This window comes from Canis lupus, chromosome 10 (genome assembly GCF_011100685.1).
Source record: "Canis lupus familiaris isolate Mischka breed German Shepherd chromosome 10, alternate assembly UU_Cfam_GSD_1.0, whole genome shotgun sequence".
In the NCBI taxonomy this organism is placed as follows: Eukaryota; Metazoa; Chordata; class Mammalia; order Carnivora; family Canidae; genus Canis; species Canis lupus.
The window spans coordinates 66,736,056-66,756,078 of record NC_049231.1 but is presented as its reverse complement, the minus strand read 5'-3'; the positions used below and the strand labels follow the sequence as shown (position 1 = coordinate 66,756,078).

Here is a 20,023-nt window from a genome sequence, read left to right as displayed (position 1 = left end):
AGTTCTCAAAGACAAGGACTCTTCCTTCTATTTCTACTTCCTTCTATACCTCCCATGTTCCCCGTGAACACATGCAGCCCACAACTCAAGGGCTAGGCAGGCACATTGTAGGTGAGGCACATTTAGGGTTAAATCATAAATTCAGAAGTATTCTAAAGTAAAGAAATCCTGGAGGTCCCCAATCCCACTCACTAAACTTGCCAGTAAGGAGACTGAGATCCAGAGAACTGAAGGGACCTACTCAGAAATGTGATAATGATCAGTGGGGAGGGAGACACACAAATTCTGATTTACTGGCTTCCCTCTAGAACTGTCTATTGTATCAGTGGTTGCACAATACTCTGCAAACAGTCATTCTCAGTAAATATTTAAATGAACTGATGAATTAGTAAATAGATAAACAAATGAAATCAATACCTTATCACTGGCTTACTAATTGTGCGGTGGGTTCTATCCTAGGGGAGTTTTTTGGCCCCTGGAATGGTAAATGTAAGCAATGAAATCCAGCCATCTTTCCAGAAGAGATGTTCTGTGATCGCAGGAAATGTGTTGCATGAATGCCATTTCCTTTCACACGACTGGGCTAGGTAAGTCTGGGCTGAGCTGGGTAGCAGCAAAAAGCAGCCTCCTCACTGGGCCAATGTCTACTCCAAATTGCTGCATCTATAACTACAGGAACTCAGAAGGAAAAAAAAATATTTAAAAATATTTAGCCAGTTATGTGACCTTTAACAAGATAAAACTGCCCTAACCTTTGGATTTCTCATCTATAAGATATACAAGTAAAATAAAAAGTTACCAGGATAAAATATTATTTCACTGTGCTTAGGCACTTTTTTCCTAGTAGATGCCCAGAGCAAAGGTTCATTTGATTTTTTTTTTTTTTATTCCTTTTCTCAAAGAGGTAACTGCCTCTTTGAGGTTACTCTCAGGTAACTGCCTTCCTAGTCAACAGGTTCTATTTGAAATGTACTCTATGTTTTAGCAGGCCATGGATTCTCAAAATACAGTCCCCAACAGCATCACCTTAGAACTTGTTAGAAATGCAAATTCTTGGGCTCCAAGGCAGACTTCCTGAATTAGAAATGGGAGGGGGGGGCATATTAATCAGTGTTTGAACAAACACATCAGGTGCTTCTGATACATATTCAAGTTTCAGAACCACTGTCCTAGGCTGATGTTTCCAACAGTATGGTCAATGTACCATTCAATGAAAAACACTCTTATTAAACCTGCAAGTTTCTAGGCCCAGTCTCTGATTTGCTAAATAAAACCTCTTGTAGGGAACATGGGACTCTCCTTTTTTAACATATCACCCAGGTGAGTCTGATGCACTTCTACATCAAGAAAAACTTGACAGTCAAAATAGTGATTGCACTTCAGCATTTGTGGAGGTCAGATCGGAATTCCTGTTTCCATTTCTTTGTGACCCCCTAACCTTGACAGGAGGTATAGCTGCGGAACCAATGCCAGTAGGCTCTAGAGGAGTGGTCAAATGGCTCTGTGGTCACACTACCACCTTGGCAGGAACATATTCATCAGTGACTGATGGGAACATGCCTGCCCACCCAACCTGCTCTCCTAACCAGGAATGGCTCAGATCCAGTCACCTTGTTCCTAGTGGCAGAGCCCAACCTGGTTTTACAGATTAGTGGTTTTCTACAAATGCACACGCACCAAGTGAAGACAGCATCCTGAAAATGGTTTTCCTGGTTATGTGGGTCCTCATCTAATCTGGTGAGAGATGATCAAGAGAAGTCATAAAATATGCTAATTCAACACAACTCATTCCTTTCGTGGAACCTGAAGGTATATGTTGAATGATAATCAGAAACTAAGCAAAAATTTTGGCCTAATTCACAGCTTAATTGTTGGAACACCTTTTTTTTTTTTTTTTTTCCCTTCAAATTGGCCAAGGGTGACGAAGTATGGTAGTGACCACTCAGGCAATATTTTTATCTACAAATTCCCCGGACCCAACAACATAAATGTAAATGCATGGTTAATGAAAGCCTATTGTAGTTTCAAGGTGATAGAGCTAGAAGTTCTTTAAGCTGTTTTGTGAAGGAACTATGCCACAGTAAAAAAAAAGTTTTTCCCAGTATATCTTGAAAATTTTATATGGATTCATAAAGTAGATTTCTTAGTCATTTCTCTTAAGTCTAGAAGATAGAACGTTGTGTCAATTCCAATTAAGGACAGATATAACTAAGGTAAAGTTTATTTATGATCAAGAAATCCCCAAGCATCCGGTACGTGGTGATAATAATTAAAAAGCCAAACTTTCCCTTAAGGTAAAAACACTAAAACAAAACAAACACAAAAACCTACCACAGAGGCTCAACTCCTAAAAATACCACCACAGAAACATTTAGGGAACAGTCCTGCAAGAACAGAAGGGCTTCTTTATTGCTTTCAACATAGATCCCTTTTGTAAATGATACTCTGAGAAGTTAGCAACCAGGCTCCAGTGCCAACTTTCATTTGACGCCTATCATCAACTCTCACCCTATAAAATAAAGTGATAAGAGGGGTGCCTGGGTGGCATCAGACTCCTGATTTTCACTCAGGTCATGATCTCAGGGTTGTGAGATCGAGCTCTACATCTGGCTCCACACCGGGCATGGAGTCTGCTTAAGATTCTCTCTCTTCCTCTGCCCCTCTCTGTCCCTCCCCCAACCCATTCATGCTAGCGCTCTCTTTAAAAAAAAAAAAAAAAAATGGGGGTGGTGGTGGTGGTGATAAGAACGAGTGATTCAGGCTTGCCATGGTGCACTAGTATACGCTTGGAAGTCCAGCTCAGTTGACGTTCCAGGAAGTGCTCTCCTACTGGCAAGGAGAGAATCTGGAACGTACTTGCATTTGACTTTTCACAATCTGTGGAGTAGCTGCACTTTATAGATGAAAACACAAGATGGAAACGATCACTCTAAAAAAGCCCTGAAGCTCTTGAGGTTCTTTGAACTCTCCCATGATTAGTACTTAACCATTGGGAATGAGAAACAATAGAAGCAATGAAATCAGTAACAATAACAGAAGTAATATCAGTCATCTTGATGAAACCTTTGTTAACCAGTCTTGGTGTCAAGTGTGGAACACTGGTTACGCTACTTTACCTCCAGGACCATCCTTAAGGTAGGTATTGCTACTTTACAGGCTAACATAAAAGACTCCAGAAAGCTGGGTAACCCACACAGGCATGGCAGTTGAGTGCCAGTGCTCTGTGGACAGTCCTCTGATTCATTACACCCTGCCAAGGGCTGAGTGTCTTTGTCTACCCAAAATTCATTATGAGGTCCTACCCCCTAGTGTGTTGGTTTTGGAGATGGAACCCTTGGGAGTTAATTAGGTTTAGATTATGTCTTCAAGGTGCGATCCTCCTGATGGGGAGGGTCCTTGTACAAAGAAGGAAAGAGATGCCTCTCCTCACAGGCACACACTAGGGAAAGGCCATGGAAGCCCACAGTGAGAAGGTAGCTATCTATAGCTAACTACCAGCCACAGAGAAGGCTCTCCCCCAACACCAAATCTCTTAGCACTTTGATTTCGGACTTCCCAATCTCCACAACTCTAAGAAATAACTCCTCTTGCTAAGCTACCTTGTCTATGGTATGTTATTATAGCAGCTTAAGCAGACTAAAACACCCTCTTCCCTTTTTTTGGACCAGTGATGCTGTAAAACATGGTGGGAATTTCCCTGTACTATTTTTCAAGTCTCTTCTCTGTGGAATCCAAAGTCAGGACAATCATTCATTCACTCATAGGACACATACATGCTGCGTTAGTACGTTGACTCAGGGTGAGCCTGAAGTCACCCAGAGGACTGCCACCACAATCTGATGGTCAAACCTACACCGTTGTTGCTGCCAAGTTGCCCGAGATCACACAGGGGGAGGGAAACCCAGAAGCCCTGGTTCCCAGTCCTGTGTTCTATCAAAGCATTCTGCCCAATGTAAAAGGGCTTTAAGGTGATGCCAAATAGGGAGCAAAGGGGACAGAAAGATCACATCCTATAGGGTTCCAAGAGGGTAAAGCAAAGAAACGAAACATTAGATATTGGATTTGGTTTCCCCCACCTCTGGGGCAACTGCAGCTGCTCATGAAGAGCTGCAGAACTTCAGGAGTGGGCCTGTGGGAAGAATGCAGCTCTAAGCATCCTCCTCGGGATGAAGAAATGGACAGACCAGAGCACCCTCTCAGGCTCCAGCCTTAGGAAGTCTCTGCTGGTTGACCAAGAAGCCAGGCCTCCAGATCTGGAGCCTCAAGCACTTCATCCAGAGTTCTGACCCACTTCTGGCTCCCCCCTGCTGCAGTGGTGTATGAGGTCTTTCCCACTGGAAAGAAACACATCAAAATGTCAGGGAGTTGAGCTAAAGATAATTTTAATGTTTTAAAATATTTCTTGCATTTTCTAAATGTTTTTCCATGAACTTAGTTTTTATAATTAAAAAAAACAACAAAAATTATTCTTTAAAAAAAAAAAAAAGGCGGCGGCCGTGGCTGTTAGCATGGTTCTTTATGAAATGAAACACTCTCCAGCCCTCAGCATTTTCCTGAGCTCTTCCTGTGTTCCACATTGGCTGAGTGATTGATGCCTCACTGAACATAAAGTGAAGGAGCCACAGGGCTGTGGGTGGATCTAAAGAGACGTAGAAAGTCTTTGTTGCAAGCCTGGTTTCTTTCTAGAAGATTCTTTTCAGGCTTTCATCTATCTGTCTATCTGCATATCTATCTCTATCTATTCCCTTCTCTATGTGGAACCAACTGATCCACTCTACACTGCCAGGCTGATGTCTCAGAAGGACTCCTTAACCCTTTTTAAAATAATTATACAATTATTTTAAGAATGCAAACCTGTGAGTATTCAAATTGCATGGAATGTGAAACAGATGCCACACAGCTAAAGACTGGTCCTTCCTTGCAATTTGGCCCTCAAAACAATCTTAATCCTCTCTTTTACAAAACTAAAAGCTGAAGCAAAGGAACATAAGCACACAAGGAGCTGAAACCTTAGCAGCTATTTTCAACCCGAGTTAATTGTTTCTTGAGGTTCTGCAAGTGATTTATGTCATTTATAAGCATGTTCAACTGCCACTTGGCCCCACAGGGGCAGAGATGGATCCAATTTCATGGAGGGGGTAGCTTGTGTTGTACCCGAGTTCCCTCCTGGAGCCTAAAGTTCTTTTCCTGGGATTCTCGACCCAGTCTGCAGCACAGTCACACTATAGAGCCGGGGAGGGCTGAGCTGTCCAGGGAGACGCACGTGAAAACCAAAAGGACCCCACACTCCCACCCAGATGTGCAGAAGAGTCTAAGGGAGGGATCTGACTGTATCCTCGTGGATGAGAAAGACCGCTCACCTGAACGTGGAGGGAGAGATGCGCATTCTTTAGGTCTGCAGTTAGCCAGGCCAGCTCGCATGTGCATTTCAGGGAAGGGCCTAGCTCTGTGGACACCTTGCCCAATTCAGAAGAAGGGATCATGACTGGGGAGCTCTTAACACCACACTGCTTTGCAGGAGGGTTGGGAAGGGGTGATGGGTCTGAGATCTATGAACACAAATCAATCACCAAATGAATAGCCCATGAGAATAAGAATAACAACAGCCATAAAGGCAGGAGGCCTGGGATATGAATTCTTTTGTTTGTCCCTCAGACACAGCCTATGACGTCACAGAACACGTTCCCTTGTGGAATCTGCCCTATTTAAATTTCTGAATTCTCTGTTGATGAAAATACCAAAGGGCAGAATTTTTAAAATATACCTTGTAGGGAGCCTATAACTGAGTACAAATTTTCTACACCTTGTGCTCACAGTGTGCCGGGAATTATTTTAAGTGCTTAAAAACATTATCCTACTTATTCATTCGTCTGACATAGGTGTTAGATCCACTTTATAGATGGGAAAACAGAAACTTCTACAGGCAAAGAAACTTCACACAGCAAACATGCTACAGAGCTCCTGCTCTTTTAATTGCCCCCAGCTCAGTTAGGAGAGTGAACTGGTCATTTCCATCTGCTCTTTCAGAAGGCACTGTGTGTCCTGATGATTATGGGTCCCAGCACGTGCACAGGCCACCCATCACCTATCTCAGGCCAAACTGTTTTCTCACTTGACCATGATTCCTGCCCTCCATTATACATCTGGCTGTTCCATCGGATAAGCACATCGGCGTAGCAAGTTGGAACCTAACTAGGAACCAAAAGACAATGTGCAGAGGTAAATTGCCACTAATTTTAATGCGTAGTTAATGCAAGTGAAGTACGTGCTCAGATTGGACTCTACTGCTTTTCAGGGAAATACTCTTCCACAGTAATTGTTTTTAAGTGTTATTTCTGATTAATTGTGTGCTATTTTCTCTCTCCTTCCCTCCCCCCTCCCTGTCTCTGTCTCCCCCCTTCTCCTCTTCCTTCATTAAAGGCACTGTAGATAACTTTCCATTTCTCTCTCCCCGTATCTTAATTTTTCAGCACGTCTACTGTTGAAAACAATTAGGAAAGGTGAACAAGTAGGTGGTTAATATCATCTAAAACTTTCCTGAAGCTGGGAAGACACATCACCACCTGTGTTCCAGCTTTGGAACATGCTTGGCAGCAAATTGCAAGACCAGGGGGGGTCATAATCAGGAAAACAGAAACACATTTCATTTTAATAATCACCTACCTTTTCAATAGCTTTGAGCTTTCAAATGTCACCTCCAGTTACAGGGAACTAAAATCAACCTGCAAGCCCTCTCCCTTTCCATGCAGCAGAAAGCACAGCAGAGAACTGGTGACACTTGTCAAAGGCAAAGGACCAATAAATATGAGTTGCATGCTAGAAGCAATTCAGCAAAATCAAGCTCATCAACTTCCCAGCATGGATTTTATTTTATTCTAAATCAGATACTCATTAATGGGGAACATTCTTTGAATCATCATTTTATTTACACTAGAGAAATGGAAGACACATTGTCTGACGTGGGAAACGAAGTGGCCCCCTCTCTGCTCAGTTGTAGGTATTTTCTTCTGTAGCCTCCTGAATTTTCATGCTAATGGAAAACACCCAGGCCAGATGCTTGCCAGTAACAAGTTAAAATGGCACTGGAAAGTAAACAATCTTCTTTGATTTTTTTTTTTTAAAGAGCTTAAATGGGATAACAGGCAAAAAGTAAAAAATTCTAACCTGCCTTGGATGTCAGAATCATGCCACTTAAGGAGAACCCCACAACAGCTCGCTTTAGGGTTTATGAGAAGCAAATCATGCTTCGGTTTGAAATGGTGCCTGCCTTCTTGTCATCCTTTGAAGAAATGAAGTCCATGGGGCTCTTGTTCCCCTGTACAACTATATCTCCCTTAATTCCTATCTAGGGATCAACAAGTACTAGGTGCTCAAGAAATATCTGTGGAGTAAGTAAACACCTGAATTCTGAGAGATGCTCTCTCTTCGTTAAATGTTAATAACTTAATTCAATTATAACCAACACCCAGGGGATCCCTGGGTGGCGCAGCGGTTTGGCGCCTGCCTTTGGCCCAGGGCGCAATCCTGGAGACCCGGGATTGAATCCCACATCGGGCTCCCGGTGCATGGAGTCTGCTTCTCCCTCTGCCTGTGTCTCTGCCTCTCTCTCTCTCTCTCTCTCTCTGTGACTATCATAAATAAATAAAAATTAAAAAAAAAAAACACCCAGCTAGTCTATAAGCAAGAATCTAAGGCCTCTGATCGAAGGTGGATACCAAGCTAGGTGAGATCTCCCACACTCATTTCCTATCATTCAGCTGTTTCTTTAGGTTTTTCCTCGGTTGGGCAGAAACCTCAGTGCCACAGGTCCTGCAACCTTCCGCCATCCCCTTTTACAGGGAGCCCTTCCCACCTTCAGGGGCCAAAGGGGACACTCAGGATGGTGGAAGGCTGGGCACTCTGCAACGAGTGGCAGATACATTGTTTGCTTTTCAGTAAGTTTACTTTTCTAGGTAACAACCACTCGGAGGTGGTGCCTACCCTCAGAGTGAGCTGTATTCATGCTTTTTATCTCCCATGGAGTTACAAAGACGAAAGCAGACCAACACGACTCGGGTGAATCAGTTCACAGAATATATATCCTATAACATGCCAACATCTATCATCTACTCCTTCAGGAAGCCATGGTGTCTTTAGGGTTTTGAACAACTTATCTTAATCCTGTGTTAACATTTTCATAGCACTTTCTGGTACGTGATGTGTTAGCCATAACTACTTCAGGTTATCCTGACATCAACTCAGTGATGCGGAGGTTATTAGTATCCTTCCAGTAGAGGAAACTTATTTAAAACCATTACCTTTCTCAATAAGAAGTTACTTTCTTTCCACAGTAGTATGGCTTTCAGCCTAATTACAACTCTCTCTTCTCATGCTCTCCACAGCTTCCCTCCCTTGTCCACCCAAACTTCAGCCAAGATGTTTTCTTATTATGTAGGCCCACTTTTTGCTTTTGTGTTTTGTTGTTTGGGTTGTGTGTGTGTGTGTGTGTGTGTGTGTGTGTGACACCTTTACCTAATCAGAGAAAGCCCTCTGAATCTCTAAAAATAAATGAATGTCTGACAAGAAAGAAAAAACAGAAGGGGAGGAGAAAGGTTTTAGAACTTGAGGACTTGAACAACCCATGTACAGATGGTATTTAATGTTCTCCAAACACCAAATGCTGGTTTCCACGCCTGGCTTCTTGTTGCTATTTCCTGGTCACTTTGAACTGACTTATCAAATTGAATAGATTCTTGATACATATGTTGGTATTTTAAGTCCTGGTGGGAACAAGGCCTCCCATTTGTTTCAAGTTTTGCTCTTAAGAAATGTTTTGAAAAACCCTGCTCAGAAAAAGAATCTCGGTCAAAACCCACTATAACTTTGGTCTTCACCCATTTCAACAGATGATGCCAACCACTGGGCTTCTTATTAAGAATGATTCCAGCTGGCTCCATTCTCCACAGGGAAGTTAGTTTAGATTCATGGAGATGCCAGCCAGCGGACTGATGGCAATATAAGTTCCAGAAAGTAGGATGTTGAGACTCTTCCTCACCCAAGTTCTGAATCAAATAAGAAAAACAAGTTAACATGTTGAGGCCGGACCGCCATTTTTAATTGTGGACCCATGGAGGGGCACAGACTGGGCTGAGAGGCAAACAGACTTGGTAACTTCCCACCTGCCCCTCCCTCTCTCCCCCATCTGCTGGCCCCAAGGGAGTTTTAGTCTGCAGAGCAGACACCTTTACCCACATCACTGTCTTGGACTAGTCCCAGTGGAAAGGGAAAAAAGGCAACAGGCAAATCAAGCTCCAGCTCCTTCCAGCCAAGAAACAAGAATCAATACCTATAAGAATCAATGCCTATGGCCCACCAGTCCTAAACTCGCTCCTCTTTCCTGTGGGAAAATTGGCTTTTCTGGGACTCATCGTCCTCCCCTTTAAAAGGGATGGGTTTGGCTAGAGGATGGCTGTGGCCCAGTCTAGCTCTAAAATTCTACAGTTAGCCCCAGTAGTGACTCTGATGAGGCTTAGGCCAAGTTGTGCTTTCTCCCCCAAGGCATTAGTTCCTTTTGCCGAGATTCATGGTCAAAGATCACACCCCTGAGACTCACCAATCATTTCTCGGATGATGGCAATTTGAGGGTGACTCAGTGCACATCTGTCCCCACCACCAGAAAAATTACTCCAAATGCACAGGTCAGTGAGAGCACCTCAGACCAAGAATAGTACTTTATCATCAGCATTAGCCTAGGAATATATAGGCCTGTCTATTTCCTAATGATCCCAATACAATACTCAGGAACATTATGAAGATTATGATACGGCACAGTGGTAGGGAAAGATGAAAAACCCAGGGACTGGAGGTCCTATACTCTCCCTTTCACTTACAGCATAACAAGCTATGTGACCTTAACATTTCTGGGGCTCTTTCCTCACCGACAAGGTGATGGAACCAGAAGGTTTCAAACTTAATTCCATCTTTTTAAAAATACAAAATTACATGGAATCTGAATATATAGCAGACAAAAATAAATCTGCTCTGATAGAAGTGTGGGGAAGAGAGTCTCAGACCCACCCTATTTGATTTCTCCCTCCCCTCGGAATAATAACCTACCTCTAAACATGGTAGGCCCCGAGGTCTCATGGATCATTTGCTGAGAAGAATTTTCCCTGTGCCAGGCTGCATGTGGGACCAACACTGTGTTCTGATGTCATATCCATTTGACGGCCCACCCAGTTTTCCTAAAACTACATCCCTGATACTTCTCAGCAACTCTTAAAGAAAAATTGAACAGTAAGTCTAACCGTGATGTGGGCCAGTTATCATCAGTCAGAACATAAAAACTACGCACAAAATATACTTGAGTTCTCATGACAAGACTAAATTTTAGTTCAATGGGGGTTGCGGGGGGTGGGAGGGAGAGTAAGATAGAGCATAAAGGCACAGTAGTATTAACAAAATAATTTCTTTTCAAAGATACTCTGCTCACTAGTCTGTGTTGCGCAATCCAGATTCAAGGCATGAGATTTTTACCGTAAAACAGTGTGAGAAGGGTCAGGTTTTCCTGAGAGAAAGTTCTTCTCTCTCACAGGAAACATGAAGCTGTTCTGGCCTTCAGAAGAGATGGCCACATCCTCGGGTCACCCAGCCCCCTCATATATCTCCTCTGCATGTGTTAATTCTTTTGAAGGTGATGGGGGTTCTTTGCATGGAAGATATATGCAGCTCGATGGCGGGAAGTGAGATCCTAATTATCTGCAGCTGACAACCTTTCAGGGCCCATTATAAAAGAAACGTCTGCACCAGGCGCTCAGAGCCCTATATCCCAGCTCCAGGGAGTTTGAGGGAGCAACAAGGAGTGATTCCAAGAGCCTGATTTATCAGGGAAGATTAAAAGAGTTACATCTCCAGTCTGGTGAAACAATGACAGAGGGGGAGCAGGCTAATGGTTGACAAAGGGGCAGAAGAAGGAGAAGAGATTTATGTAGCCTGGTATGAGGGTGAGCAACTGGAGGAATGGAATGAAATGAAGACAGGAAAGAAAGTCCCGAGTAAATATCAGGGTAACTTTCCTTGCTGATTTATTAGATCGATGAGCAAATCTTCCAGATGAAGCTTCATCATCACCCTGAGAAAGAGTGAGCCCACGTAAATGTGTCGTGGCCATTCGTCTCTGTCACTGTGGGACTCACAGTGATATCTAGCACAGTTTTCCATCTTTTTCTTGAAGTGTCCTTGAAAGTCAGAATCAACCCTGTTCTCGATGGGACACATGCTTAAGGGGCATGTGGCCTATGTTCATGATTCTAGGCAGAGCCACTTGCTAAGCATCATCAAAACTTAATATCCACTTGCTAAATTTTAGAGGAGCAGGCTATACTTGTCCACGGTGCCCAGCCCAGAACCTCCCTGCAGTCTGAGGGGAGCTTGGGACAGAAGCCAGGAAGACACTTCAAAACTCGACTGACATTCTTTCAGTAGTGACATATGGAAATGTTCTGGTGAATCTGGCTACAGGCAGAGAAGCCTTGCCTCTATCTGATTCTGACCTGGACAGGGACCCTTCTATGGGCCACTTCTGACTCTTTCAGACTTTCCTTGTTCCAGAAACCACTGCAGTGACCAGCTTCTGCATGAGCTCCAAATGACATCACGTAGGCGCCATTGACCTAGCTCATCTCCTGCTCTGGGAATTCCCCGTTGCTATAGAGGTGCAGGATGCTTCAAGAGCCTGCCGTGCACCCACCCAAATGCAACCAGTAGTCATGAGTTGAGGTACAATGGAGGAAACATTTGACCCATGGCAGATAAAGTCTTTTCCCCTTTTCCTCTCAGATGGACTATAGGGTTATGCAGCTCAGATGGTTTCCGAGGGGACAGTCTGCAAGATCAGGATCAAGATCAAGATCAAGCTATCAGTAGCAGCCAACAGGAAAAGACATCCTCATATTGGCTCTCTCTGCCTCACTCTCCTTTCCCCTCCTGCTCCCTGGGGTTGAATCCTCTAATAGCATCATAGCACAGAAGCCTTTGACTCAAGTATGCTTTCTGGGGGAGCCCAGGCTGAGATATGACCAAATATTCAGGGCCCAAGAGTTACTAAACTGTCTGAATAACGGTGTAAACTTCTTTACTCACTTGGCCTGGGCACCTGGCCCAAATTTTTATCCTAGATGTTATATAGAACTGTCCCCTTCCACCTTCATTCCCCCAGACAGTGCCTCCATTAAAGTCCAGACATAGCAAGGATCCTTGTGTGGTTCCCATCTTATGTTTCAGCATCTCCACGGCTTACTTTACTAGAGAGAACTGGATAGCTGGAGGACTTGAGCTCTGCCAAGCTGGTGTCTCCTACTATGCCCACCCCCCACCCCCGGCCAAGAGTCAAGCTATAATATCTAAGGTAAGTTGGGCACCAGGAGAGTGATGATCAGCCCCTTGGGGGGTAGCCTGAGAGGTCACTGACTAGCTTGTGGCCTTTCCACATGGCTGTGAGGTCTCTCTGTCACAATTATTTTGATTCTATTCTTTGTGTTACAGGCATTACAATTCCAGTCAAACACTGGTAAATTCAGAATCCTAAAACGATCATTCCTTATTGCCAAAAGTCCAGTCCTTGGTGCTCCAAAGAGAGGCTACAATTCTAATCAAAGAGAGACTACAATTCTAACTCATCTGTAATGCTATGAGCTTTTGTTGTTGTTTGGGGGGTATTTTTTTAGTGTGTTTTAAGTTCAACTATTTTTATGTCCCCACACACAAAAAAATTCTTTAGTAACCCATTATGGGTTAGTGAATTCCCAAACCGTTCAAAAATACTTTAAAGTTCTTTTGGGACATAGCCAGATACTTAATATTGTATTACATTTTATAGTTGTCACTTAATCAAGCTATTTAATATTATAGTACATTTTAAAACTGTCACTTAATCACATTTTCTTGACCCTTTTATGGGAATTAAAGATCACTGTAGATAAAAAATGGCATGCTTTAGTTTAAATAGATTCAGTATGTCCAGTTTGACAGTTACTTCTGAGACATTAAAAGAATTTTCTGTGATTAATGTGACCCACACACGTTAAATGGTGTAATGTTCCATTTCTTCAGCCATTAGCGGAAACAGCATCAGACAGAAGGAGCCAAAATGTAGCCAACTGTATGTAAAGCTGGGAGATGGGGGCGGGGGTGGGGGGGCTAAAGATAATATAGAGCCAGGCAGGCTGAGATAAGAGAGAGATTTCTACTGATTTAATATTTGCTTTCTCTGGGCATCTTGAGAGCAAAGTCTGAGAAACACAAAGGTCAGGCCCTGGTAATGGAGTGAACGCCGGGCTAGCAATGCAAGCACTCTGAGGGGAGCGCCCTGCACAAGGGGGGTGCATCTCGGGCAGGCAGCTGAGTGGAGTTACTTGGCGCTTATTATAAATGATTGATGAACATCGCTTCTAAATTTAGAAAAGCTCTCTAAATGGACATTTACTCACAAGGAAAAAAAAAAAATCCTCTGAAAGGTCCATCCCTAGAACGGTTTTGTTTATGGCGCTGCGATAGTTCCGGGCAATTAATCCAGAATTGCGTCACTGAAAGATTTTATATTCTTAAGTGTTCACTCATGTAGTTAAAGTAAATTATGTCCTTTTCCAAATATGTTTCAAAGAACTGTACTGGGTTTTAAAAATCCTGGTCCCTAAATCCTACTTGTTTGTTTAATTAATCTGAAAATAACTGCTCCTGCTTTGTTTCTTAATCACAGATCACATGCAATGTATTTGTTAGCAGCTGCGAATGAAAGCATGTCCCAGTGTGTTTTTCTTGATTGTTTAATAAGAGTTGAATAATACCCTATTTAATCCATCAAGTAGGACATTACAATAACATTGATCTTTTGTTTGACAGCAAATTTGTTTGATAACAGAATGGAATATAATGTAACCAAATCAGTGTCAGAAATGCATTTCAGAGAATCCAATTAAAAACACCCGGGCACACTCCAGACGCTGAGAGGTAGGGGAAAGGAACTAGGCTCAGCAAGACACACTGGACAGGAGGATACGAAGGGAAAATCTAGCCTTGCAAAATGTCCACGGCTTACCTAGAAGATGCAAGCCGGGCGCACGCCCTACCAATGAGGCCATTTTGGCTGAAGAAGACCAAGCTACTCCAAGACCAGAATGGGCAGACCAAGGACCCCCATCGTCTTCTTCCTTTGTTGGCTCAGACGCTGTAATTCTTGGGGTCAAAGATGCCAGGTTCTGCTGTCACTTAGCATACCTCCTTTTCCATCCTGCTACCACACAGTAAAGGATCTTGAAGAATGCTGTTGTTCATATCCCAGAATCCTTGACCTGCTTCCAAACCTGTGGATAGGAAACCCTTTCTTTTCAGCATCCTGTATCTCCAAGGAAAATGAGAATTGGTTCAAAGGGATTGTGCAAGACCCGATCTTCATGAACCTCACTTAGGAGGATGTGTCAGCCCTGGTGTTTATTCACACGCACGTTTATTAGATGTTTTACAGTTGGACCCTTCCTTTCCCCTCAAAGCCCAGCACAGAGCTGTAACAGAGCCTCTCTCTAGATACCAAAACCAGAGAATGCTACAAAGAAGGGAAAAGGTCTGCAACAAGAAAAACCAACTCTCAAAGTGCTCAGTTCTGAGTCATATATCTTGTTCCAAAGTTGAGTAGGCCGCGCACAGGCTGACCAAACTCAATGTGCTGACCTTTGCACAGAGGACGTGCAAGTGCAGAGACACACTAAGCAGGGGCGGGGATGCAGAAGTTCACGTTATGTCATTGGGGAGAGGGAAGAAGACAGTTACATAATTTTTTTTAAAGATTTTATTTATTTTGAAAGAGAGAGAGAGTGCACGCACACCTGAGCGGGAGGAGAGTGGGGCGCAGAGGGAGAAGCAGACTCCAGCTGGGCAGGGACCCAACGTGGGGCTCGATCCCAGGACCCTTGGATCATGACCCCAGCCAAAGGCAGATGCTTAACTGACTGAGCCACCCAGGTGCCCCAAGGACAGCTATATTTTTAAAGTCCCTAAGAAAACAAATAGCCATTGGATACACCTGCACTCCCTTCCGGAGCTTTTTATCAACTTTTTGTAGATAATATAAACTCCACTTTCTAATGAAAGCAGAATGAGAGTTCACAAAGGTAGTTTCAAACCTTTACTAGTGAATATAAGTTAAGAAAGCAGAAGAAAAAGTACTATCAAATCTCCCAAATCAACCCTAATGCTGTGCTTTTGGCTTGGCTAACCCAGACCTCAGGAGAAATTTAATTGTTGTTACTTTTTATAAATTTACATCTAAAACTGGAATTTCCCTGTCACTCACACTTTGTCTTCATCTTGTCACAAAGGAGGGATATGCAGGAAGATCCTGTGGATCTAGAAAGTCTAGGAGTCTTTGTTTTAATTCCTCCCTAGTTTTCACCCACCAGTCTCCCTGTCTTACATTATTATAATTCCTTCCCTCTCTCCATTCCCTGCCTCCTTCCTTATTCTTTTGTTCTCTGACTAATCTTCCCTTTTATATTAATGAAGTCCTTTGTAGTTTCTCTTCAAATCTTCCAGTGGATTCCTTTGTGACTTCTGTTTTTTTACCTGATAGGGCCTTTAAAAAAAAAAAAAACCATGAAAATTATTAATACTTCCATCCTTTCTGGCACTGTACCACTGGCCTTAAAACATTCTATTACATTTCTGATCTAAAACGGCTTTCTCTTGACCCAGAAGTATTGGCAAATTACAGACCCCAAGCCAATCTTTTATGGAGAAGGTCTGAGAGCAAGTGGTAGCCTTTCAAGTGCTTAACCATGGAGTCATAATCTTTATGACAAATAGCCTCTTGCTTTGCAGTTACGGCTAGTTTACTATGCATATGGCTGAAAGAGGGCCCCTTAAAGTGGTCAGGGACTTTTTCTCAAGCCCCCTCCCAGGTGTCACATCACTCCTTTTTACTGGCCTTGTTAGAGGGACAGCATTAGCCCCACAGATCACTGGAGCTTCCTGACCAGCTGCCAGGCTGTAAAGCACGTGGAACTGGGGTGGTCGATCCAAAGACATCAACTTGTCACTCTTGATGATCATTCATCTGCAACAGAAATAGCCCATGGTGCCTCGGAGATCGATGTGGAGACCACCGCTCTTCAACATTATTGCCACTAATTATTAAGATGAATGCGGTGATTAATGGGAGCGATGCTTTTTCACTTTATGCAAATGGAGAACTCATGCATATACATGGCAGAGGGGCTTACCAACCTGGTGCCCTGAACGTTGCTGCTCAGCCCCCTTACTCAGCTGTCACTGTGACCCAGGTGCAACGACTTAGAGCGATTTAAAAAGAAATGCTAAAAATGAATTGTTGATCAGCAGCCTCAGGCAGCTTTTTGGAAATTCCCTACTACAAGGGCTGTGCTTTGATTAGGAAAAGCTCAATCAAGGCAATAACTAGGGTCATTAAGGATGCTGCATTAGCCTGTGGTCCTTTGAGTTCACGCTGCTGTCGGAAAGAAAGAGCTGGCGAGGAAGGAGAGAATGCAGCTTCTGCTGTGATGACGTATACAGAGGCAAGCCAAACTCTCTGGGTCTTAGTTTTCTCCTTGGTAAAAATCTGGGGGTCCAGTTAAATGACATAAAGGTCCTTTTAGCCTTACAATTTTAGTATCCTATAAGGCACAGGATAAGTAGGATATGAACACACAGCCTTTCGTCCTCTACCCGAAATGAACACTTTCTGCCACAATAATCCTTAGGATGGCATATCTTTCATTACTTGTATCCTATAAGCACGTATTTCATTCATCTAACAAACATTTCATTGAGCATCTACTCTGTGCATAATACAGAACAACCCTCCGTAAGAGCTCCACGTACTTAATGCTAATCAGTGCATCCCACTTAGTTACGATATGTCTTAGATGTAAGCTCTCTAATGACTGGAGCTGAACCTTATTCTGCTTTATAAACTCAGTGCCTGACACGGAGTTGGCTTTCGGTAAATATTTGTTAAATGAATGAATGTTAGGCACTGGGGAAGAATGATCACAAAAGAATTTAGGAAATTGCCCCTGCCCTGCAGCACCTTCTTTATGTGAAACCAGAAATACACTCAGGCAAGTAGCCGACACAATGTCACAGTGAATGAGGTAGTTACATGTAGGCACTGGTGGCTCTTGAACAATGAGTGTCACCTTAAAGAGGTGGTTAGGAAGACTAAAACCCTCCAAAGGGATTTCACGAATGGGAGGCTTTTGATAAGACATTCTAGAACTGGAAGGAAACAAATATGAGTCCCTGACCCCTAACCTTCAGTCTTATGCCAAACAGATGGTATCCTACCCCTTCTTAAAGACCTTACGGTAGAGATTCCAGTCTTTGATGGCTACCCAGACCAGCCCTTTACCCAAGAATTCCTTTCTCCTATCTACTCTCCTTCCACATGGCCTGAATCTGCATCGGTGATGACCACATGTTTTTCTGATTCCTGAAGCTATTATATCGCTGAAGGCTCAGCAGGGACAGTTAATCTGACTGGCAAGTGGAAACTGATTGTGTCACTCAGAGTGGCCAATGGCCTGGTGAGCATCCTTCTCAAAAACAAACTCCCTGGAGAACGGACTCAACCACTCTAAGTGACCAATGAGCCATTTTATTTCTTTGTCAGATATCTTGGAGGTAGAATTTCAGGTGGGTTCTCGGCTACAACCCTGGGCTCTGGTAATCTAATCCTCTGTTCTTTCATTTTTTTTTTTTTTTTTTTTTTTCTCCTCTAAGGAGAGTGGGCTAAGGAATTCAGAGTGGGGCTGGTACCGCATGATGGTTGGAGCAAGTATTCTACAGCCAGGCCAGGCTCTGAGCTCTGGTTCTGGCCCTACCAGCTGTATGAGGACCTTTAGTGCTCTCACCTGCCTGATGGAGAGAATAACTGTGTATGCTTCAGAGAGTTCTTTGAGGGGGAGAGAGGAGCAAAGTGGCTGCCACACAGTAAGCCCCAGATAAGTGAAACCTGTGAATATCGTTTTTCCTTCTGTCTGCACTGGCTGGCTTAAGGAATAGGGCTGAATGCTTAAATCATCATCCTTATAAGGAACACAGAGTATCTTCTGGTGCAGTTCATGATTTCCAGCAGGCAAGACGCTCTCCTAAGTGTGATCACAGTGATACATCGTCATTCCTGCTCAGGAACATCAACATTTTGTCTTGAGTGGATTTCTAGACAGGGAACCTAATTTAGAAGAACATCAATAAAAACTCTACTGGAATATGCTGCACAAAGTTTTGCTTTGCAGATGATACCAACCCAGCCACTGCCTTACCCCATGCCTGACCTCCTCACCTCCCACATCCTGGATTCCAGGGCATGCCATCTAACTCATGTCAATGGCAAGAAAGGCTTACTAGAATGCTGAAACCGCAACGGTTGAATGTGGTTGAATGTGCAAAAGGTGTGGAATTGGGAAACCTGTAAGGGGGAATGGGAAATTATTCAGTCACAACTTCTGTGACGCACATAATGAGAAGCCAGCCGGGATTTCACAGTAAGCTTTGGTCTCTGCAGACTTCTCGCCTCTCAGTGGACACTGAGGCTCAGTTATTGCCCCATATACTGTACAATAGGAGGCCTGTCCCAGGCTCCTATTGTCTACATACATTAACATGCATTTTCCATTATTTAAAGGTAGCTTTTAAGGAAGTATTTGTGGCTATGATGGATGCCTCTCAGAGGACCTCCTTCTGTATTCTTCCTGTAGGCAAACCCCCTGCTGGTCACATCTGCATTTGTCATGAGAAATCCTGTTTTCACCAGCCTCTCCAGCTCATTTCAATTCCTGATACAGACAATGCTTCTCAAAAAACTTTGTCTCCCAGGCCTCTGCTGGAGAATTTAGTTAAGTCCTCCATCCCGTGCTTGGCTTCACTCCTGGTAGCCTGACTTAGCCATGTTGCTAAACCTGGCTGCTCCAAGTGATGTTTGACAAATGCTTTCTCTCGAAGGGTCTCCAGGGGAAGGCAGGGAAAAACCATCAGGTCTTTTTTTTCCCTTTTCCATGAAAATCTGGAGTGTGAAGCCCTAACTTTAAACACATCTCTTCTTCAAAGGGTCTGTCAGAATCATGGAAAGTTGCTGCCTCTGGAGGAGATCATAAAGACCTCCAGTCTATCACCTTAATCTTGAGCATGGCAAGGCTCACAGAAGGGCATTTTCCAGGTCCGAGGCCAGTCATGGTGGAGCCAAGAGGATCACTGAGTGAGCCAATCCTTCCTTGTTCCCATTCCCATTACTCCACAACCGCGACCTCTCAGAGTGGAGGAGGGCTGGTCTCTGCCCATGTCTTCCTTTCTCTCCTTCCTTCCTACCTACTGTCTTCCTTCCTTTCTTTAGGGGGAGGAAGGGCTTGGAGTATATTAAAGAAAAGAAGAAATACAAAACTTTCGCATATTGTATATGTTTGTATTTCACAAAGTAAATTGTTCCCTTTGCAAAATAATTAGGATTTTTTTTTTAAATGAAGGCATAGCACACTTCCTTCAGCCCCCTGGGGAAGGAACTTCTAAGTTTGAGCTCTATGCGAATGTGAGGCCTGGGGAATGACCTTCCCCACTTGATGCCCTGCCTCCCTCTCAGCCCTCCTGGAAGGGGCTTTCACAGCAGCACAGAGCTTTCCATTTTGAACAGAGGGGGAAGTGAGACAGAAGAGAAAGTGAAGACACAGGGAGTAGAGAACAAGAGAGTGAAGGGGAAAGGAGGAAAAAGAAACACCTACTTGCCTTGCTGCTATTCTCATTCATTTTCAAATAATTCCCAGATCAAGCACTAAGGGGGATCACAGAGAAAAAAGGCATCAGGGTCAGAGAGGAGCCCTGTGGAAATGTGCACCCCTGAAACATGTGCGAACTAGCATGCGGCCAAGCGTCTGATCTCCTCCAACCTCAGCTCCAGCCTGGAGCTGCTAAGTGGTGAGCTGAGGCTGTGCGGTCACAGAGCTTAAGATCCTCAGCTCTTTATTTACTCCCAAAGACAGCTTTC

The 20,023-nt window shown here is 43.6% G+C and overlaps 2 long non-coding RNA genes across 2 annotated transcripts in view; one reads left to right on the top strand and one right to left on the bottom strand.

Moving 5' to 3' along the window:
• LOC111097793 overlaps positions 1-20,023 on the bottom strand; it is a 343,982-nt gene that overhangs the window by 141,796 nt on the left and 182,163 nt on the right. The window lies entirely within an intron of this gene.
• LOC111097794 lies at positions 5,144-19,427 on the top strand. The gene is made up of 3 exons (XR_005366187.1): positions 5,144-6,219; positions 12,262-12,385; positions 19,096-19,427. It is a non-coding gene; the product is annotated as an uncharacterized LOC111097794 (long non-coding RNA).